At 36.8% G+C, this 25,010-nt stretch overlaps 1 pseudogene; it reads right to left on the reverse strand.

Moving 5' to 3' along the window:
- Positions 1 to 24,900, reverse strand: part of LOC124964157 (adenylyl cyclase-associated protein 1-like) — a 39,475-nt pseudogene extending 14,575 nt beyond the window's left edge.
- Positions 24,901 to 25,010: the final 110 nt, after the last annotated feature.

Below are 25,010 nucleotides of genomic sequence, written 5' to 3' on the forward strand. Positions count from 1 at the left end.
CTGGGCCAGGCAGTCTTGTGGGAAGTTAGAAACGGGGCTGAGAAGTTTTGAATGCTGACAGAAACAGTCGTTCAATTTTACATCAAGACTTATTTTTATTTTTTTCTTCTCCAACGACTCTCTCCACCATAACTGAAGTAGAGTATTTTTCATGCGTCAGTTTGTTGAGGGTGATGTTACATGCATGGTATTTTGCAGTTCTGTTGTATATTCTTATATTTTAAATTTTTTTCTCTTTATATGTATTCTTCCTCTCACTTGTCTGTTTTCCTGGATTCCCTTTCTACCTTTTCTCCACCTAACAGACAATCTCTGTTGGTTCCTCCTCCACTCTTCCTGTGAATTTTTACTTTTAGCTTCTCTGTTTCTTCCTTGTGAACACCACATCCTACACTATTTCTGTTCTCTTTGTCCACCATTTGAAAATGTAAACCCTTTTGGCAAGTTTTCTGTTTATATTGTGGACAGTGATTGAGTTTATCATTTCTGTTTGTAGTGAGAAATAAGAAGACACCTTGGTGAGAGCTATTAGAATTAAGGCTATATATTTTTTTACATTGGGGGCTGTTGATATGGGTCTCACTTTTAAAGGTGGGGTACTGGAAATCCTCAGGGACAATATAGGTCTACAGGGTAGAATCTGTACTGCCTTATATCCTTACAACTAGATGGGAAAACACAAGCAACATGAAAAAACAAGGAAATAAAGTGCCCCAAACAAACCAAGATGCTCCAATAAGAGAATCCACTGAGAACGCAGTCAAAGAAATATCTGAGGAGTTTAGAATGTACATAGTTCATAGAATGTACTGATCTGTGAAGTAAAGAATGGTATAAAGAGTGAAAATAAGGAGAAAATACAGAAAGTGGAAGAGCACTTCAATAAAGAGAGATTCTGAAAAAAAAAACCCAGAAATTCTTGAAATGAAAAATCAATAAACCAAATTAAAAATTCAATGGAAAGCATCACCAATTGACTAGGCCATTTGGAAGACAGAACCTCAGGAAACAAAGACAAAATATTTAATATTGTAAATAAAATTGACCATGCAGAGAAGATGGCAAGAATCCACAAACAGAACTTCCAAGAATTATGGGATAACATGAAAAGACCAAATTTAAGAGTTATCAGGATAGATGAAGGAGCAGAGATACAAACCAAAGGACTACACAATATTTTCAATGACATAATATCAGAAAATTTCCCAAATCAAAAGAATGAAATGAAAAATAAAATATAAGAGGTTTACAGGACCCCAAATGTACAAAATTACAGTAGACCCACACCAAGACAAATTATAATGAGAATGATTAAAATACAGGATAAGGATAAAATCTTAAAGGCCATGAGACAAAAAAAAAAAAAAAAAAAAAAAAAAAGCAAATTATGTATAGGGGAAAATCAATTTGGATCCCAAATGATTTCTCAACTTAGACCTTCAAAGCTAGGAGGTCATGAAACAACATATTTCAAGCTCTGAAAGAATATGGATTCCAACTGAGTATTTTATATCCAGCAAAATTAAGCTTCAGATTTGAAGATGAAATAAAACCCTTCCATAATAAACAAAAGTTAAAATAATTCACAATTAGAAAACATTCACTACAGAACATTTTCAACAAAATATTCCATGAGAATGAAGTGGAAAAAAAAATGAAAACCAGCCAAGGGAGAAATTACACCAAAGGAATAGTCAATCAAGGAGAAACTACATCAAATTAAAAACCATAAATAAACCAGAATGATCAGGATTGGATTAAAAATCAAGACCTAACAATATTCTGTCTCCAAGAGACTCACCTCATAGGAAAAGACATCCACACATTGAAGAAGAAAGGATGGGAAAAAACATTTCACTCATATGGATTGCGTAAACAAGCAGGGGTTTCCATCCTCATATCAGATAAAGTGGACTTCAAACCAAAGTTAATCCTAAGAGACAAAGAAGGACATTTCATTATATTGAAGGGAATTATACAACAGCAAAAAATAACAATTGTATACATGCCCCAAACAGTGGAGCATTTATTTTATTTTTTTATTGTTTGTTCTATTTAGTTATACTTGACAGCAGACTGCATTTTGATTAATTGTACACAAATGGAGTACAACTTTTCATTTTTCTGGTTGTACACAATGTAGAGTCACATCATTAGTGTAATCATACATGTACATTGGGTAATGACGTTTGTCTCATTCTACCATCTTTCTTTTCTCCTACCACCTCCCCTCCCCTCATTTTTCTCTACACAATCTAAGGTTCCTCCATTCTTCCCTTACCCCTTCTCCCACTCCCACCCCTATTACTTATCAGCATCAACTTATCAGAGAAAACATTCAGCCTTTGATTTTTTGGGATTGGCTTATTTCATTTAGCATAATATTCTCCAACTCCACCCATTTACCTGCAAATGCCATGATTTTATTTTTCTTTATTCCATTGTGTATATATCCCACAGTTTCTTTATCCATTCATATATTGAAGGGCATCTAGGTTGGTTCACAATGTAGCTATTGTGAATTGAGTTGCTATAAACATTAATGTGGCTGTGTCACTGTAGTATGCTGATTTTAAATCCTTTGGGTATAAACTGAGGAGTGGAATAGTTGCATTAAGTGGTGGGTTCATTCCAAGTTTTCTGAGGAACCTCCATACCATTTGTTCAGTTCCTTAACTAATTATCAATTGGGTTATTTGTTTTTTTGGTGTTATATTTTTTGAGTTCTTTATATGTCCTGGAGATTAGTGCTCTATCTGAGGTGTATGTGGTAAAGATTTTTTCCCATTCTGTAGGCTCTCTCTTTACATTATTGATTGTTTCCTTTGCTATGAAGAAACACAGTTTGAATCCACTCCATTTATTGATTCTTAATTTAACTTCTTGCACTTTAGGGGTCTTGTCAAGGAAGTCAGGTCCTAAGTCGACATGATGAAGATTTGGGTCTACTTTTTCTTCTATTAGGTGCAAGGTCTCTGTTTTAGTGCTTAAGTCTTTGATTCACTTTGAGTTGCTATTTGTGCAGGGTGAGAGATGGAGGTTTAATTTCATTTTGTTACATATGGATTTCCAGTTTTCCCAGCACCATTTGTTGAATAGGCTATCTTTTCTCCAGTGAATGTTCTTGGCTCCTTTGCCTAGTAAGATATAACCATATTTATGTGGGCTTGTCTCTGTGTCTTCTATTTTTCGCCATTGGTCTACACGTCTATTTTGGTGCCAATACCATGCCATTTTTGTTACTATTGCTCTGTAGTATAATTTAAGGTCTGGCAGTGTGATGCCTCCCGCTTCACTCTACTTGCTAAGGATTGCCTTGGCTATTCTGGCTCTCTTATTTTTCCAAATGAATTTCATGATTGCTTTTTCTATTCCTGTGGAAAATGTCATTGGGATTTTAATAGGAATTGCATTGAATCTGTATAACACTTTTGGTAGTATGGCCATTTTGACAATATTAATTATGCCTATCCAAGAGCTTGGGAGATTTTTCCATCTTCTAAGTTCTTCAATTTTTTTCTTTAGTGTTCTGTAGTTTTTATTGTAGAGGTCTTTCACCTTTTTTTTATTGGATTGATTCCAAATATTTTATTTTTGTTGAGGTTATTGTTTATGGGGGCATTTTCCTAATTTCTCTTGCAGCAGATTTGTTGCTTATGTATAGAAATGTATTTGATTTATGGGCATTGATTTTATATCCTGCTACTTTGCTGAATTCATTTATGAGCTCTGGAAGTTTTCTGGTGGATTTTTTTGGATCTCTTAAATACAGAGTCATGTCATTGACCAATGGTGATAGTTTTAGTTCTTCTTTTCCTATTCATATCCCTTTAATTTCTTTCATCTGTCTAATTGCTCTGGCTAGTTTCAAGGATGATGTTGAACAGAAGTGGTAAAAGAGGGCATCCCTGTCTTGTTCCAGTTTTTAGAGGGAATGCTCTCAATTTTTCTCCATTTAGAATGATGTTGACCATGGGCTTAGCATAGATAGTTTTTACAATGTTGAGGTGTGTTCCTACTATCCCTAGTTTTTCTAGTGTTTTGAACATGAAGGGATGTTCTATTTTGTCAAATGCTTTTTCTGCATCTATTGAAATAATCATATGATTTTGGTTTTTAATTCTATTGATGCGATGTATTATGTTTACTGATTTCTGTATATTGAACCAACCTTGCATCTCAGGGATGAACCCCACTTGATCATGGTGCACTATCTTTTTAATATGTTTTTTTATGTGAGTTGCCAGAATTTTATTGTGAAATTTGCATCTAAGTTTGTCAGGGATATTGGTCTGAAGTTTTCTTTCTTTGATGTATCTTTGTCTGGTTTTGGTGTAGGGTGATACCAGCTTCATAGGATAAATTTGGAAGTGTTCCCTCCTTTTCTATTTCTTGGGATAATTTGAGGAGTCTTGCTCTTAATTCTTCTCTGAAGGTCTTGTAGAACTAAACTAAGAATCTGTCTGGTCCTGGGTTTTTCTTGGTTGGTAGGCTTTTTTTTTCACCCTTTTTTTTTATTATTGTAAACAAATGGGATACATGTTGTTTCTCTGTTTGTACATGGTGTAAAGGCATACCATTTGTGTAATCATAAATTTACATAGGGTAATGTTGTTTGATCCATTCTGTTATTTTTTTCCCTTCCCCCCACCCCTCCCACCCCTCTTTTCCCTCTATACAGTCCTTCCTTCCTCCATTCTTGCCCCCCTCCCTAACCCTAACTCCAACCCTAACACTAACCCCTCCAACCCCCCATTATGTGTCATCATCCACTTATTAGCGATATCATTCGTCCTTTGTTTTTTTGAGATTGGCTTATCTCACTTAGCATGATATTCTCCAATTTCATCCATTTGCCTGCAAATGCCATAATTTTATCATTCTTTATGGCTGAGTAATATTCCATTGTATATATATACCACAGTTTCTTTATCCATTCATCAATTGAAGGACATCTAGGTTGGTTCCACAATCTGGCTATCGTGAACTGAGCAGCTATGAACATTGATGTGGCTGTATCTCTGTAATATGCTGATTTTAAATCCTTTGGGTATAGGCCAAGGAGTGGGATAGCTGGGTCAAATGGTGGTTCCATTCCAAGTTTTCTAAGGAGTCTCCACGCTGCTTTCCAGCATGGCTGCACTAATTTGCAGCCCCACCAGCAATGTATGAGTGTACCTTTCTCCCCACATCCTCGCCAACACCTGTTGTTGCTTGTATTCTTGATAATCGCCATTCTAATTGGGGTGAGATGGAATCTTAGGGTGGTTTTGATTTGCATTTCTCTTATTACTAGAGATGTTGAACATTTTTCCATATGTTTGTTGATTGCTTGTAGATCTTCTTCTGTGAAGTGTCTATTCATTTCCTTAGCCCATTTGTCGATTGGATTATTTGCATTCTTGGTGTAGAGTTTTTTGAGTTCTTTTAGATTCTGGAGATTAGCGCTCTATCTGAAGTATGATTGGCAAAGATTTTCTCCCACTCTGTAGGCTCTTTCTTTGCATTGCTGATAGTTTCCTTTGCTGAGAGAAAGCTTTTTAGTTTGAATCTATCCCAGTAATTGATTCTTGCTTTTATTTCTTGTGCTATGGGAGTCCTGTTGAGGAAGTCTGGTCCTAAGCTGACAGGTTGAAGCTCTGGACCTACTTTTTCTTCTATAAGTTGCAAGGTCTCTGGTCTGATTCCGAGGTCCTTAATCCATTTTGAGTTTAGTTTCGTGCATGGTGAGAGATATGGTGTTAGTTTCATTCTGTTGCATATGGATTTCCAATTCTCCCAGCACCATTTGTTGAAGAGGCTATCTTTTCTCCATTGCATATTTTTGGCCCCTTTGTCTAGTATGAGAAAATTGTATTTATTTGGGTTTTTGTCCGTGTCCTCTATTCTGTACCATTGATCCACCTTTCTATTTTGGTACCAATACCATGCCGTTTTTGTTACTATAGGGATGCAAGGTTGGTTCAACATCAGGAAATCAATAAATGTAATTCACCATATCAATAGACTTAAAGTCAAGAATCACATGATTATTTCAATAGATGCAGAAAAAGCATTTGATAAAATACAGCATCCCTTCATGCTCAAAACGCTAGAAAAAATAGGGATAGTGGGAACATTCGTTAACATTGTAAAGGCCATCTATGCTAAGCCCATGGCTAATATCATTCTAAATAGTGAAAAACTGAAAGCATTCCTCCTAAAAATTGGAACAAGGCAGGGATGCCCTCTTTCACCACTTCTTTTCAATATCATCCTTGAAACTCTAGCCAGAGCAATTAGACAGACCAAAGAAATTAAAGGGATACGAATAGGAAAAGAAGAACTCAAACTATCCCTATTTGCTGATGATATGATTATATACTTAGAGGAACCAGGAAATTCCACCAGAAAACTTTTAGATCTCATAAGTGAATTCAGTAAAGTAGCGGGATATAAGATCAATGCACATAAATCTAAGACATTTTTATACCTAAGTGATGAATCTTCAGAAAGAGAAATTAGGAAAACTACCCCATTCACAATAGCATCGAAAAAAATAAAATACTTGGGAATCAATCTCACAAAAGAGGTGAAAGACCTCTACAATGAGAACTACAGAACACTAAAGAAGGAAATTAAAGAAAACCTTAGAAGATGGAAAGATCTCCCATGTTCTTGGATAGGAAGAATTAATATTGTCAAAATGGCCATACTACCAAAAGTGCTATACAGATTTAATGTAATTCCAATTAAAATCCCAATGATGTACCTTACAGAAATAGAGCAAGCAATTATGAAATTCATCTGGAAGAATAAAAAACCCAGAATAGCTAAAGCAATCCTAGGCAGAAAGAGTGAAGCAGGGGGTATCGCAATACCAGATCTTCAACTCTACTACAAAGCAATAGTAACAAAAACGGCATGGTGTTGGTAGGCTTTTGATGGCATTTTCTATTTCTTTGCTTGAAATTGATCTGTTTAAATGTGGATGTCCTCCTACATCAGTTTTGGTAAATCATATGTCTCTAGAAATTTGTTGATGTCATCAAGTTCTTCTATTTTATTGGAGTATAAATTTTCAAAATTGTTTCTAATTATCCTCTGTATTTCAGTAGTATCCATCGTGATATTTCCTTTTCCATCATGAATTTTAGTAATTTGGGTTTTCTCTTGGTAAGTGTGGCTAAGGGTTTATCAATTTTATTTATTTTTTTTCAAAGAACCAACCTTTTGTTTTGTCAATTTTTTCAATTGTTTCTTTTGTTTCAATTTCATTGATTTCTGTTCTGATTTTAATTAGTTCCTGTCTTCTACTGTTTTGGGTGTGGATTTGCTCTTCTTTTTCTAAGGCTTTGAGATGTAATGTTAGGTCATTTATTTGTTGACTTTTTATTCTTTTAATGTATGAGCTCAAGGCAGTGAACTTTCCTCTTAGCACTGCCTTCATAGCGTCCCAGAGATTTTGATATGTTGTCTTGGTGTTCTCATTTACCTCTAAATATTTTATTTCCTCCTTGATTTTTCTTTTATCCATTCATCATTCAGTAGCATGCTATATAGTCTCCAGGTGTTGGAATAGCTTCTATTTTTTATTTTATCATGGATTTGTAGTTTCATTCCATTATGATCTGATGAAATTCAGGGTAGTATTTCTGTTTTGTGTATTTGCTGAGAGTTGCTTTGTGGCATAACATATGGTCTATTTTAGAGAAGGATCCATGTGCTGCTGAGAAGAAAGTATATTTGCTCAATGATGGATGAAATACTCTATATATGTCTCTTAAATCTAAATCATTGATTATATTATTTAATTCTATGGTTTCTTTGTTACGTCTTTGTTTGGAGGATCTATCCAGTGATGAGAGAGGTGTGTTAAAGTCACCCAGTATTATTGTGTTGTGGTCTGTTTCATTCTTGAAGTTGAGAAGGGTTTTTAAATCTTTATATTACTTACATTATATTATTTTATATTACTTTATATTATTTTTATTGCTTATATTTACTTTATATTATTATATCATTACTTTAAATTATTTACTCAATGTTTTACAATTACATTGCTCACACCTAATCTCTCTCTCTCAGTAATCCAACCTTCACAAGTCTTTCCAAAACATTACCCTTAGTTAAAAAAACAAAAAATGAAATGTTACAAGCATACAAAGAGAAAAAGAGAACAAACACCTGTTGCCATACTCACCTACATGAATGCTAATACTTTGCTTTGGATTTTTTAAAAAGGAGTAAAAATTTTAAATAGAAGAAAATCTGCACATTCCATGCTAATTTCATTTCTATCCCTCTCTTCTATCCCTAACAACTCTCCTGAATCTAGTGTTTAAATTTCCCATGTGCGTTTTATACTTATGTACATATATGTGCCATAAATATATGTTTTTTTTTCCCATCCAGGGGTGCTGGCGATTCAAACCCCAGTCCTTCTGCATGCGATTCAAGCACCCTACGAGATGGGCTATATCATCAGCACATGGCTTTGTTTTACATATTTTTAATCTATATATGAGTGGTATCACAGTATGTATTATTATGCAACCTGCTATTTTTTCCTCTCACCATTATGTGTTTGAGATTTATTCTAGTTGATTCATTTAAACCACTGTGTAGTCTTCTATTTTGTGATTATATTAAAATTTTAGTTTATTTCTTGTCTCGTTGGACATCTGAGTTGTCTTCAATTTTAATTACAAATAATATTTCAGTGATCATTCTTTTTTGTTTACTTTTGTTTTGTTTTGTGAAATGTTTCAATTTGAACCCAGGGCTCCAAGCAATCTAAGCATGCATTCTACCTCTGAGCTACATCTCCAGCCGGAATGATATTATACTTATGACTCTCTATATGCCTATGTGTGAGGGCTTCTCTATTCCAGCAAATATAACAAGAAGTGGAATTTCTGAACCAAGGTCATGCTCATTTTCACCTTTACAAATATACTGTCAAATTATCTTCTGACATGGTCATAACAATTTACACACTCACCAGCAGAATATGAAAGTTCATTGCTCTAGGTTCAACACTTGTACTACCAATCTTTTACTTTTTTTCTAGTTAGATGGACATGGAATAGTATCATAGGTGTTTTTGTTTACCTTATCAATGATGAGGTTCATTTTCTTTTCATTTGTTTACTGGTTCTCCAAAATCCTCTTCTAGGAATTTTCTATTTCTATCCTTTGCCTACTTATTTGTTGTTTATCATGTAGTCACCATTTGTAGGAACTTTATTATAAATTCTGCACTCCTGTCCTTGTCAATTAAATGAATTGCAAATAGCCTCTCAGATTGCAGCTTATAATTTATCTTTATTGGTTTCATCTTTGGCTGAATAAATGTTTTTATCTTGAATTTTCCTCCTTTTTTAATTAATGTAATAACTGTACATACTTGTGAGGTGCAATGTGATATTTAAATTCATGTAGACACTGTGTACTGATCAAATCGGGGTAATTAGCATTTCCATCTTCTTATCATGTCCTTATGTTTGAAGATGTGAGCATCTCTTTTCTGGCTCTTCTCAAACATGTAATAGGTTGTTATAACTGCAGTTGTACTTCTATGCTGCAGAACATGAGACCTTACCCATTTCTAACTCTATTTTGGGACCCATTCTCTATCCTCCTTCTATTTTCCCTCCCTCCTACCCTTTCTAGCCTCTAGTAATTCATTATCATTTTCTCTTCTACTTTGAGATCAGCTATTTTAACTTCCACATATGAAACAGAACATGCAGTATTTATCTTTATGTTCCCGGCTTGTTTCATTTAACATAACCTCCTCCAGTTCCATCCATCTTATTATTATTTTATTTTTCAAATACTATTCCATTGTGACTATATGCCTCATTTTCTTTATCCACTCATCTTTTGATGGACACCTAGCTTGTTTCCATATCCTAGCTATTGTGAACAGCAATGCAGTAAACATGGGAGTACAGGTATCTCTTTGATATATTTTAAGGCAGGGTTTCACTAGATTGCTCAGGCTGTCCTCAAACTTGCGATCCTCCTGCCTCAGGCTCCTGAGTAGATGGGATTACAGATGGACACCACCATCTCCAGCTCATCGATCTTTTACAGTTTATACTTTTTGTGTTTTAAGAAATACTTCCTTATTTTTTGTTTAATTTTTGTGGCTGTAGATGGACAGAATGCCTTTATTTTGTTTATTTTTATGTTGTGCTGAGGATCAAACCCAGTGCCTCACACATGCTTGGCAAGCACTTTGCCACTGAGCTACAGTTCCAGCCCAATACTTCCTTATTCTGAGAGGTTTTTTTTTTCTACATTGTCTTCAAACTGCTTTAAAAGCATTAGTTTTCATTTTTAAGCCTTTATTCCAGTTAGACATGGTTTGGTGTTGGTTGGGGATAGAGATCTAACTTTCTTTTTTCTATATATACAACTCTCTTAACTAGGTTCTTAAAAACACAGAACCTGAGGCACTAACTACATCCTAGGGTATTGAGCAATGCAATCTCAGGGCAGCAAGATCAAGGGAGAGGGAAGTGAGGCATGGAAGGGGAGAAAACGAATACAGGGTACTATGTTACCAAGCTGACCATATCTTCTTTCTAAGAAAATCCAGCCTGTTGCTTGGTCACCCAGGATGTCTCCCAGCAGGTTTGGTGGAAGCAGCACACCTTGGAAGAGTCCCTCAGAGAGAGAAGGAAGGATAATTACTTTGTTGACTGGCTCTACTTCTCTTTGCTTGTTGTCGACGTTTGCTCCATGGGGCGCTAATTTACTTCTGGATTGTGTTACACAACTTCTCTGTATATCCAGTTGTCAAACTGGTCTCTAGAGCTGTTATATGGTGATTGATACTTTATGTGAGCCTTATAGTTATAGGAAGAGCCATATCCTTCAGGAATCTTGTAAGGTGGGCCCTAGACACCAGAGCTGTTATGTCTCTTGCTGTACTGAAATCAGAAGAGACCATGTCAATCAAAGTCAGGTTTTCATTCCATGGGGGAGATTGAGACAGCTATGATTTTGGGAGATAAAGAAATGTCAGTTGCAACTGACGCTCCTCAAGGACAGGTGGACTCAGGTGTGATATGGGGATCCATTATAACAAATTTTCTCATTTTTTGAGTAGTTCATTCTTTTCTACTGCACTAGTAATGACACCTTTGACATCAGTCTGTATGTATTCAGAGACCTCTTTCTGGGGTCTCTTTTCTGTTCAATCCACCAATCTGTCTATCCCTAAGCTCATATCATAACATCTTAAGTTCTATAAGTTTATACTGGCAAGAAAGTCTTTCTGGTTTGTTCCATATCTTCAAAATTGTCTTGTCCTTTCCTATTTCCAATTGAATTTTAAGATCAGACTGTCTCATTCCATGAAAAGTTACATTTAGATTTTATTTAGAATTATATTGAATTTATGAATAAATTTGAGAAGAATTTACATTTTTATGATATCGAATCTTCCCACTCATGAACCTAGTAGACCTCTCCATTTATTCAGGTCTCTCTCTGTATATGTATGTATATGTTCTTCACTTTTTTCATTTTCTTCACAGTGACCTTATGTATTTTTGTGAGAGTGATTCCTAGTAATCTTATTATTTTTTGTCACTATTATGAAAAGGATATTCATTCCTATTATAGGTTCTAATTATTTATGGATATTGACTTGCTACAGATTTCTTCATATTGATCTTGAATATGATAAATTTTCTACATTCCTTGATAGCTTTAATATATTTTATTCTATAGCTTATCTTGGAGTTCTGAGTGTAATTAACCATATTATCTACATATAAGGATCTTTTAGTCCCAGTTTTAAAGATTTTTAAAAATCATGAACGAGTGTTAAATTTTGTTCGTTTTTTTTTATTTGTTGAAATCATCATAGTTTATCTCCTTAATCAGTTAAAGTGCTATGTTATATTACTAGATTTTAGGATGTTGCATTTCTTTACATTTTGAGGATAATCGACTCAGTACTTATAGAAATAATTCTCATTTTTTACATTCATGTCACATTGGTTTAAAAACTCTTAAATTATATTATTTTAATATTAATTACACATAGCATCAACAGGTTATGAAATGAAATACAACTGACTCTGGATGAGCATAAAACAAGTGCACAAAAACCATTGTTGACAAGGATTCACAATGATGCTTCTTTTCAGACAGAATGGAGAGTATCAAGTGAATAGAAATCAATTAAGAAAGTGCCATTGTCTAAGGAAATTAGTGACTTCAGTGACAAGTACAGTTTTTATAAGTCCCCATGAGTTGTTTCCATCCAACTAAATTCAAGAAATAGGTATCAAGAAACTACTATACATTATGCACCATATTAGACATCATGGGTAAACAGAAAGGTAATACAAACAGTTTCTATCCAAAAAATATTTTAAAACCTGGTGGAGATATTAAGATCAAGTACTATATAACTAATCATAGTACAAAACAGAGAAAGACAGATATCCATGAAATACAAAAGCTATCTCAGATCACAGAATGAACTTATAACTCGGCAGAGAAGTGATTGAGGAAGGAGTCTTAGAAAAAGTGAATTTTGCAACGAACCATGAAGAGTTGGACCGCTGATGTTCATCCCAGGTGACCCTTTTAACTCCTCTCTAGATGTCATCAACTGCTTTTGAAGCAATGATCAGTTCTAATTATAATTCCTTTTCTTGTTTGCCTTGAACACATAGATTCTCTGACTCCGCTCAACCCTTACAGATAAGATGTTCACACCCTAATCTCTGGAACCCCTGTGATATGTTATGTCACATGGCAATGACACATTAAGATTGAAGGCCGAATTGAGATTGTTAATCAACTGATCTTGAGATGGGGAAATTATCTTGAATTGTCTGTGTGGGTCCAATATTAGCACAATGGTTCTTAGAAGTAAAGAGGGAGTAGGTGTCAAAGTGTCAAAGTGATGCCTCAGGAAAAAGACTTGAATGTTGCTGGCTTGAACACGGGAGGTGGCCATGAACCAAAGAATGCTGGTAGCTGCTAGAAGTTGGAAAAGGCAAGGAACCAGATTCCGCCTTAGAACTTTTAGAGGAATGCTGCCCTGTGACACCTTGTTTTTAGTCCACTGGGATCCATTTCAGACTTTGGACCTTCAGAATTGTAAGATAATAAATTTGTGCTATTTTAAACCACCAGGTGTGTGGCAATTTGTTGCAACAGCAATACTAATAAACACAAAGGTTAATAAAGCCCACTAGGGAAAAAGAACAGGTTTTGAGAGAATGCTCATAGCTTTGCGTGTGGTGAACTGAAGAGCTAGTTCAGACCATTGAGAAAGTGGATATGAATCTCAGACAAGAGATTAGAATTAGGGTCTTAGAATCATCACACACAGGGAACACTTGACACCTAGAGTGTAGATAAGATAGCTTTTGTGAATAAGTTTGGAGAAATACTGTCTAATAGAAGTAAAACACAAGTTGTGAGCATAAGCCACATATGGAATTTAAATTTCCCAACAACCATGTTAAAAACATAAAGAAACGGGTGAAATTAAATTTGAATAATACAGCTCATTATACTCAACATATCCAAATGATTACCATTTCAATATATAATAAATACAAAAATTACTAATGAGATATTTACATTTTTTGTAAGGCTTCAAAATCAGGTATGTGTCTTATAGCACATCTCAGTCCAGCATATTTATAATTAATTCCAAGGACTCAATAACCTTTACGTGACTAGGGCTCTGTATTGGACAGTGCAGTCTAGAGTAAGAGCAGACACAAAGGGTGGATTCTTATGAGACACCTGTATTTAGGAGACAAGAGGAGAAAAAGGAGTCAGAGAAGGAATTGTCAGAGGCAGGGGCATAATCAGGATACTACGGTGTCTGAAAATCCAAAGGAGTCACTTAGGGAACTTGTGGGGAGGGGTGCATCACATGTTCTTTCTTCAGTGCTCACGATCATTCAACTCCACATCTTAGAGAGTTTCCTCCCTATAGTGCAGCTCTACACTACGAAGTCACTTTCATTTGCTCTGGCGTTAACAGTCTCCTATATCCATCCAAACATAAATGTAGGTGACTAGGGATAACAGGGTTTCTAAGGGAAAGAAGAAAGGGAAGAAAAGAGGTTTGAGGTGGTATAAGGTTGTTGGAGGATGTGATGATTTAGAACAGGTGCCTGGTGGGAGTGAGATGGAGATCATGTTTCCATGACAACTGATTATTTCATTGGTTCAATGACCAGTTGCCATGGTGACAAAATCTTTGTGTCAGTGTGACATGGATCCCAAGGGAGAGGATGCTTGTGCAAAGGACCCTTTGCTCATTGGGAAAGCTTTTATATTTGTAATAATTTCTGCATTGCTTGATGAAGCTTTCCCCAGGAACTTCAATCAACACTGATGCTCCACCCCCGTTTTTTTTTACTGTTGTTATAGCAATCACTACTTGCAAAATGCACACATTTTCATTGTTCATGTTTTATATGGTGTTTTCTTAGCTGATATTCTTTAGTTATTTTAGTAATTTATCTTTACAGATAAATTCCCTTAAACAGATGTAATCCCATTGAAGGCAGGGATTATTTTTACAGTTCAGTTCTGTTTTCAAATAACTGGGAACTGGTAGAAAGAGGCCAAACTTGGGAATCTGCCAGATCTGAGTTACATACCACTTCTGCTTCTGTCATTTGTTAATTGTGTGGACTTAAGAAAGTCATTCGTCTTCTTGATATTTGGTTTTCCTCTATAAAATGGGGATAATAAAACTTGCACTGCTGGGGGGTTACAATTATTAGAGATGACCTACATAGATTAGTTGGCCTACAGCAGTGACTCAATAAATAATCCTGATTATTATAACATGGTTCCTAACCCAGTCCTAGATACCATGATTAGTATGTAGTAATACCTGATGAATAAGATAATAATGAAAAAATGATACAATGATAACAGTAGGACTGGTTTTAATGTTAGGGTTCCTTAAATATCAGTAGTTCTATGGTGGCCTAACCACACATCAGTTACAATTTTCAGTTTACAATCCAAGTTAGGTCAATTGTAATTTATTGGGAGGAAATGATTAATTTTAAACATTTAATTAGAAAAGGAAAAACAACCAGGTATTGTGTGCCTCCTTGCTGGAAGAGCATACTACCAATTTTGTAGTTATACAATAAATGAAAAACAAAACCACTTATGTATCTGATCCTATGTCTGGATTCAACTACTGATTTACAGGAAATACAGAGGGCAGAGGTACAAGTTAAACACCACCACAGGGAAGTAACCAGCAAAATCCAGACTGTGGAAATACTGCAGGCAAAGAAGGCAAGATTTCTTCAACAAACACATTGCAAGAAAAAAAAAAAAGTGTTGAGAAGGAACTTATAATGTGCAAAAAGACTTAAAGGGCATATCAATTTCCACGAGGGAATCCTATTTGAGTTTTGATTCAAATGAAGTTAAAAGAAATTTAAAAAGTGATTGGAAATTTAAACACTGGTAGGATGGATCAAAGACATATCTTAATTCCAGTGACTTTGGGAATTTGCATTAATTTTTAGATGAGACAATGGTTCCATGATTGTGTTTTGTTAAAATAAGAGTTCACACCTTTTGGAAACATATTTTTAAAATATGTGTATATTGATATAGCATGATGTTTGGAGTTTGCTTCAAAATAACACAAAAGGGGCAATGTAAGGGTAGGAATATAGATGAAACAAGATTGGCTACTACTTAATAAGTGTTGTAGCTGGATGCTGGGCATAGAAGGATTCATTATATTCCTTGTTATTTATGTATCTCAAATTTTTCAAAATGAAAAAATTTGAAGAAGATTAAGGAATCATATTTTTAATACATTAAGTGTGTCTATCCAAGATTGTATGACCCATAAAGACTTAGATAAAAGGAAATACAGAATATTCCTTAGTGTAGTGTTGGACAAATACATTGTGATGGTTTAATGAATAAATTAATGTATATTTCCCCTAGTTAGTCCTCCACAGTGAGGTTTCCATCTGGACACAAAAACTATATATTTCTATTTCAAATTAAGCTTAATATCATTCATGATTTTATAGGTTAGATACCTTGAAAAACAGACTCTGATAGGAAATTTTATGGGCAAGAAGTGTTTTTTTGAGAGGGAGAGAGGAAGGGGAGACAGTGCTTTTACCATCAGCCCTAGTGGAGGAGTGAAGTAAATAGGAATTGGCAGAAGGAGTTGCCATACAGATCTCATCTGATCTCTCCCCTTGACCCCTATGGAGTTGGGGAGTTGGAAGGGCCCTTCAAATATGTCCTGCCTAAAAGAATGGAGCCAAGCCTTTATACAACTTAGAATCACCCTCTTGCTTACCTTGCCTCAATAAACTTACCTCATTTTTCAAGGCTGAGCTCAAATGTTTCCATATCTGTGAACTCTTCCTTAAAATGCTCATCTCCATCAGATCAAATTCCTTCCCCAATCAGATCAAATTCCTTCCTCTGCTATCTTTTGTGTATGAATCACACAGGGAAAGATGAAGAGTTAACATTTATAACCCTTTTTATGTGCTGAGCACTGTGTTCAGCACACTTCCTGTATGTGGTCAGTTAACTCACAACATACCTATGCAGTAGCTACTACTATTATCCTTATTTTCAGATGAGGAAACTGAGGTTTAGAGAGATTAAACAATTTGTCCAACCAAAGTCATTGAGTTAGTGAGTGGCAGGATTGGGTTTTAACTGTAGGCAAGGCAACCCACACTCTTGATCACTATTATGCTATACTGCCCTCTGGCTACTGCTTTTATCGTACTCCCAGCCCTTAGCACAGTACAGTTAACATTTAATAAATGTTAACAGGATATAAATTGATATTCATTTCACCAGCATTTCTAGAAAATTTCATTTTAGAAACATATCAAATCCAGATGCAAATTATAGACACAAAGGTGGCATATTTCATGGTAGCATGGAACAAGAAACCTCACTAGAAGAGTAAAGCAGGGAAAAAAAAAAAGTAAATGGGAAGAAAGGGCATAGTAGTCCACATACTAACAGCTTAATGATTAAAAGGGAAATACGGCACTTTGATACTTAAACAGAGGATTACATTTGTGTGCATGGACATGCCTTTTGGAATCTAAATGCTCTGAGAATACTTGAGAAAAGAAACACTCCACATTTACCATGCTTAATGGTGGGAGTGAACCATAGGTGGATCATGAATTCAGATTAAATGAAATGAAAATAATTTTATGCGTCAGGAAGTATTCAAACTAGTTGCCCACAGGATGTATTCCAAATAGTTGTCAAAAGATGGAAATGAGAACCTTTAAGGAAAGGTGAAAAACAAAGGAATTACAAATAAGTTGCCATTATTTAGGAAAATCAACTCTTCTCCATTTCTGCTAATGTAAGAATGTAAGAAAACACATTTAGCTTTCTGTGTGAGGTATTAACAAAAGGAAGAATTTCCCAGTCACAGAGTTGAGGCTCAAATTTTTATATTACCTTTCACTAGCAACTGGACCTCAGTTTCCTTTGCCTATGAAATGGGGAAGATAACTTCTGATTTTGAGAATAATTACGGGAATTTATAGAGGTAAAATATTAATTCCTTTCCCCACTCTCATTCTTGATAGAAGCCATCATTCCCTCCCCTACAATTCCATAGACATGAACATTTCGTCAGTCTTGGCTCATCTATCTCTCATGCATTTCCCCCTCCCCCTGGGGTATTTCAAAGTAAATTCAAGACATCAAAGTAAATCCAAGACATTGGTTGATCTTAAATACTTCAGTTGCAAAGATTTCTCTCTTCCCTTCCTGTCTTTTTCCTTTCCTCTCCTTCTTACTTCTTTTAAAAAACAGGGTCTCAGCTCAGGCTGACCTCTAACTCCTGGGCTCAAAGTGATCCTCCTGCCTCAGACTCCTGAGTAGCTAGGACTGTAAGTTTGTACTACCATGCCCAACTGGATTTCAGTTATGTGTTTATCATAAGAAATTCAACATAATTTCCTGACCAATACACAAATAATGTTTCTGCACACATTATTCAGTTCAAATTTTAGGGTTAATCTTAATGCACTGGAAAACTCTTAATTTCTCTGTTTTGCTTCAACTCTTCAAATATTCTAATTATGCCTAACACAATCGTATTTTAAAATTAGATGCATGTTATATTTGTAGTATTTTAACTTTTTAAGTGAAGAGTAGTAATATAACAGGTTGAATCTTTTCCTGATTTGGAAAGACTGATCCATAGATTCAATGGATCAATCTAGATCCATAGAGTCAAAGGTCAGTCCTAATTAGTTTGCAGGACTCTCTTCAAAACTTTTATTAATGGTATTCCATAGTAGGCCCCCCTCCTTCCTTCCATGCTGGGGGGATTGAAATCAGTGCTTTGCTCCTTCTAGGAAGCTCTCTACCACTGGGCTACATCCCCAGTCCACCAGGGAAGATTTTTCAATGACTGTGTGGTACTCTGGAGATGCCTGGAAATGTTGTCTTAGGACCCTGCACCTATGTTTGTCTGAGTCTAATCTTCACCTACATATTCTCTTAATTTGGTCCCACGAAAACTTGATCCACAGTGCACTTAAAGATAGAGTTCTCATTGCTAAGTCCTTTAGTCTCTTGAGCGTTTTCTACACTTTGTGATTTCCACATGCCTTTATTGAATGCCTACTATGCTCCAGGCCCTGAAGATCTTAATTTATGTCTATTTCAACTAAATGAGGTACAGTATTACATAAAAATTAACTAATAATAATCCCCTGACCTAAGTGGGCAATATACCTTGACATAGGAAGAAACTTTGTGGGGAGTTAGGAGACCCGAATTACAGTACTAGATCCTTCTATTGCACTAATTTGACAAAAATATTAAAACTACTGAGTGCCCAGTGAATGCCAGGTACAGTGATGGGTGCTAGGTTTAGAATAAGCATGAATAAGCATGAATAAGCATGGGTCCTTCCCTCAAGAAGAGGGACAGTATTTTAACCTGTAACTTCCCCAGGTCCTGGACATGACGTGGCCCATGGCACCTAGCTTATAAAGGCTTGTCTGAACCCATGAATCAAAACTGAGGTCTAAATCCTGTATTTAAAGATTTTTTGCTGCATTATACCCATCATGCCATTCCCTACATCCTCCCTACATACTTCCTAAGCAATCTCTTTACCTGAGGATGACACCAGAAATTTGGATCATCAAAAGAGATTCAGAAAATTTCTCCATTAGTCTAGAGGCTCTGTTATTCTATAGTAACAACTCCCAAATCTTGGTGGCCCAATGGGCCTACATTGTTTTTTGTTTTTTCTTTTTTTCTTTTCTCATAGCCCTGGTCAGCTATTGCTTTGCTGAAACACTGTCTTCACTCTGGGACTGAGGGTCATGGATTAACCTCTATCCTGAGTATTGCTGGTCATCAGGACAGCAGGAAAGGAAAACATGGTGCAGCACACTGCCTCAAGGCTTGACCTCTACTGCCACTCACATTTCATTAGATAATGCAAATCATACAGCCAAGCCTGGTCTCAATGGGGAAATGTAAACCAACCCTGAGAGGCACAGTAAATGTTTGGGAACAATAATAGAGTCTACTAGAGGATCTTTTAACTCTCTATTTGTGGTACTTGGATGTAAAAACACCTTGCAGTGGCTAGCGCCCTGAGTTTGCAATTTTCTTATCATTGTAAACAACCCCTGCTGGTTTAGATGGTCTTTGAAAGTAGGCAGACCAGAGGGCTTAGAATCAGATAGTTCTGGTTTTGCCACTCTCAAAACTATTGAGCCTCTGTTTCTTCTTTAAAATGGAGTTTTGCTGTAAAGATTAAAAGAAAACATATGTAAAGGATCTTTCGTGTTGCCAGTCACACAAGGAACACTCCATGAATGTTAGCTACTTACTCCCTCATCAGTCTCTGGCTAGGATTGAGATTTATTGATGATTCTTATTTAACTTATTAGGTATGAAGTAAACCAATAACATCACAACTTGAAATTAGTGGTATCTTAACTACCAAATTTGTACCCAGAGTTTCAGGCTCTTTTGGCTTGCAACTTTGGCTACATTTTCCTGCTAAGCAGGTTTCTTTCATTCTATCATTCCAAAAGATACTGCTAAGTAACAGGCCCAGAGATCTCCCCTGAACCCACTCTATTTAAACATCCTCTGACTCACTCTTCCTAGTGCCACCCAAGTTTCATCTGCACCATCACTTACACATAATGTAAATACTTTATTTAGTCTACACATTCGCTAATGTTTGCTCAGCTGTCTTAGTGCCTTTGTGTCTTGCATTATATTTTTAATTAGCTCAGTTGATTCTGAGAGGAGAAGGATGCCAAGGTTTCAGCCAGGTAGTGGCAAGGAAGGTGGGGAATGGTATGGCAGGAGGATGTTATGAGTACACGAGTGCAAATTCATTGCTAGATTAGAGAAGAAAAAAATATAGATGGACATATATTAGCCATCTACTGGGGGGAAATATTCTAAGGTATTTCTTTCTACAAAATGATTAAGCAGTATAGTCTTGGTTTGGGAAGAATCACATTTTGCTGCACTGATAGTAATCTAAAGTTAATGCCAAGCTCCCAGACGGCAGGAACTCAATTTAAGAATGATTTAAATATAGCAATGTGGTCTAGCTCCATAAATTAGTTATTCCCATCAGCCACTAGTATTTAAAGAGCATTTATAAGACTATAACTCATGGCCTTTATTTTTCTTTGTACAAGCCATTCTCCTTTGGCCCTGTTTTTCTCTACTTCCCAGTTTTTCATCTGTCTTTGCACAACAAATGCATACTCATTTATTAATATGTAGTCTTACCCTTACCTTTTAAAGGTGAAGCTTTAAAAGCTGCCAGCCCACCACCATTCAACTGAACAGAGATAAGCCCTGCTTCTCTGTTTTCATGGCACAAGTAAAAATCTCTACCAGTTTGCATTGAAATTAATTGTTTACATGTCTCCTCTTCATTCTCTTTTGACTTCTTGGTATTTAGCACAATGGTTGTATAGAGTACTAGAGTACGTGCTTGATAAATGATTACTGAATGCTATTTAAGTAAGTATACCTAGTGACTAACATCCAAATGTTGTCATTAAATAGCAGAAAGAGGTACTGAAAGCTTCTCAATAGCCTATGTACAGCCTGTACAGACTTTTTTTTTTTTTTTTTTTTTGCATCTAGTACATGAAATATGAAGTAATATATAAAGCTACCCAGGGAATCTGGGAGGCTTTCTAGGGCTGGGAATGATAAAAGGGGATGTCTTAGTTTTTCTCTCTCCCTCTTGCAGGTCTTGGATCATTTTAAATTCATTTCCCATTTTCTGTTTTCCTCTAACAACAAATACAAAGAGAGAAAAAGATCAGGAACAACCTCTTTTGTCTAAGTGACTTTGGTCACGTAAAGTGTTGAACATCCTGCTGCTGAAGTACAGTCAGTGCCGAATCAAGGTTTTTGTAGGACTCTTGCAGCCCAGCACTGGGCTATGCTCCTTTCGGGGAATTCATAATCCAGAGGAAGCTGGGAAAAGATTGCTAACAACACAAAACAATAAAACCTCTATCTCCTCCCTTTGAGCAATCTGTGTCACTTTAAGAATTTGTTCTCTGAGTTAAATACCATTTCGTCTTTGAGGGCTCTCCTGCTCTCCCAACCTGCTCCCATCTCCCAACAGTGAGCTACTCTTATCTTTGCTGACACTTGACATTGTACATAATAATAATAGCTATCTTTGGGGGATTTTATTTAATGATAGCCTGTGCATGATCTCTTTGGTTAGGTAGCTATGATTATTATTTCCATTTTATAGGCACTGAAACAAACTAAGAGAAACTAAACTTGAAGTTGGCATGCAGGAAGTGTGTTATGGAATATTAGATTTGAACTCAGGTCTGCTCTTCCAGTCTTGGTTTTAAACTTTTCCTCCTCAGAGGATCCTAGAATCCTTCCTGGCTGCTTATGGCCATTACAACATTTTTTGAAGTGGGGGGGTGGGAGCTCCTCTATTATTATTATTATTATTATTATTATTTGGTGTTATTGGGGATGGAATCCAAGACACTCTACCACTGAGCACCATACCCAGTCCTTTTTATTAATTTTTTTTGGGTGCTGGGGATTGAACCCAGGACCTCACACATGTGAGGCCAGTACACTTCCACTGAGCTACCCCTCGGTTCTTTATTTTTAATTTTTTTACTTGTCAAGGCTGGCCTTGAACTTTTGATCCTCCTACTTCGGCCTCAATCCCAAGTAGCTGAGATTACAGGTGTGTGCCACATTTGATACCTCTTCTTTTCTTTCTTTAAAAAAATAATTTCAAATAGTTTTGTTGTGTATATTTAAGGTGAACAACATGATGTCATAGGATGCATGTAGATAGGAAACATGTTAATAGAGTAAAGCAAATTAATATATCCATCATTTCACAGTTACCCACTCTTAGTTCTTGTGGCAAGCAGCTAAATGCTACTCCTTTAGCATGAATCCCATATATGGCACAATCTAATTGTTTCTTCATCTTCTGATACTCTGTGACTCATGATTCTCTTCTTCCCAAAGGTGGCTGATCCCCACCTCCCCACGCTATTCTAGCAGCTAGACATCCAGCTTTGTTCTTTCCTTTGCCCTATCATCCGCGAGCCCAGAACAGGCACTTGAGGGAGCACTTCTGAATCTCAGACAAATGAGAGGTGAGGATCTGCCCAAGACTTAATTATAAGAGGAGGTGGTGATTAGAAGCCCAAAACTCCAGACTTGAGCTAAGTTCAAATACTAGTCTTTCTTCTCTTCTTACTCCATTGTCTGGCTGACTCCATTCAAGTGACTTTGATTCTAGTCTCATAACTACTGGTAACTACTGGCCTGTTTCTTCCTCTAACAAATGGAAGTATTATCAGCATTGTCCATCTCCTTAAATACATGATCCAGACTGTTCTTTAGTACTCTTCTGCCTATAACCCCTTTCAGATAAAGGTGGGCTTTGAGAGGTGAAAAGCTGGTAGGAAGGCCAGTATCAACTGTTATCAAGGATCCACCCAATGGACCAACAAAGAACCAGGACCTTCCAATTCCTTTGGCAACTTGGAACGTTGGGAACATCTACCCTATCTCAGGAAAGCTGGTAAGGGTGGATTCCTTTTTGGAGTTCTATTTTCCTTATCACAATATATTGTAATTATTTGATCTATTTGCTTCCCACTGGACTATCCAAGTTCTTCAAGTATAGAGCCCATATTTTATTTGTCCTACTCACTACTATCATCTTGGTCCAAGACATCTTCCTGCACCTGGATAATGGAGCCTCTGGCTTCCACTATTGCCCTCCTACCATTTTCTGTTAGCAAAATAAGTCAAAGTGATCTTCCTCTGTATAAAGCCCTGTAGAGGATCTGTTTTAGCCAAGATCCTTACAATAGTCTACAAGATCTCACTATCTTTATCTTCCAACTGTCTTGGCCTTCTCATTATTTGTAACACTTCCAGGGAATCTTGTGCCACCCTGCATGGCTTATTCCCCCCCCCCCTTTTTTTTTGGTGGTGGTGGTGGTGGTGCTAGGGATTGAACCCAGGGTTTTGAGCATGCAGGCAAAAATTATATTCCCAGCCCTCCCTTACCTCTTTAAAGTTTGATTAAAGTATTATGAATGGGCTCACCCTGACGGCTCTATTTAAAATCACAACACCTCTTCTTCTAGGATTCCTCATAGCACTTATTTTTTTTTCCTATAGCACCCAAGGTCTTCTGACATACTAAATAATTCTTATTGTGTTTATCATCTTTCTCCCCATACTAGAAAATAAAAGCTCCAAGAGGGAAAGATATATTCTTTTACTTCTCTTTCTTTCCTCTCCATGGATATATTTTGAGCACTGGTATCTGGCAAACTTAGTAGTGACTAACAAGTATTTGTTGGGTGAATGAGGAAATGAATCTTCAGAATCTTGCTAGAGTGCTACATAGAGAAGAAATATATGAGTACTTTGAATCCTCAGTTCCCGGAGATTCTTGGTAAATGGCAGGTGTTTAATGTTTATTGAAGGAATGGAGTGCTCAGATCTTTAACTACTGGAGGTTTTTATCTGATCCCTTTGAGGTTAAAAAAAAAAAAAAAAAATTCCAGGGCCAATCACTCAGGTCTCTGTCCTTTCATCCAAACAACCCAGTATTCATCTAACAAATACCTGAGTATTCACGTATTGAGTATCTACTGTAAGTTCAAAAGTGTTCTTGGGAAAAAAAAAAAGTGTTCTTGGTGCTGTAGGGAGACATGACTAACGCATATGAAGCAATAGCAAGTAATACCTCAAATGTAATCAAGTGTGAAACTACAGGGCAGATTATCAGTGCTAATAGTTTGGAGAAAGAATCAGCAAAGATTGACGTAGAAGTAAATTCCAAAGTCCACCAAGCGCCCAACTACCCTTCTAAATGCTCCACCTGTTGATAGCAGGACCATAACCTGGACAGTGAACCTGTGAATCAGAAGGGCCTTTAGAGTTCCAAGTCCTTTGTTTTAAGTAGAAGGAAAATATGACTAGGCAGGGGAATGGCCTCCACAGAGGTAGGCCTAGAATCCCGGCCTCGTGAAGTTCTGAGAGAGTGTCCTGAAAGAAGGCACAAGGCGCCTTTGTTGGGGCCTGCAGAATCCACGCTGCGCCAGGTCGAAAAAGGGGTCCGGTTTCTTGGACAGGCTAAGGTGCCTGTCCCTACGGTGAGGTGGCAGGGGTTGGGGGACTGGGGGAGGTCACGAGGCACGATTCCTCTGGAACATGTGGCCTTGGAATCCTTGGAAAGGGTCCAAGGCCGCTGATGCTTGCCATCCTTCACTGTGGGGTCGCTGCTCTCACCCTACGGACGCCACAGTGGGGCGCAGGGACCCGCGTAGCTTCCCGGTAGCTTACAGACACCATCTGCGTGCCTCTAGAGCCGCTCAAGTCCCTGGGCACTACTTGCTCCCGCGGAGGGATCCCACGCAAGGCGAAGAGACCGCGGCCGCGGAGAACCGTGACGCCGCCGACGC

Source organism: Sciurus carolinensis, chromosome 1 (assembly GCF_902686445.1).
Source record: "Sciurus carolinensis chromosome 1, mSciCar1.2, whole genome shotgun sequence".
NCBI classification, from domain to species: domain Eukaryota; kingdom Metazoa; phylum Chordata; class Mammalia; order Rodentia; family Sciuridae; genus Sciurus; species Sciurus carolinensis.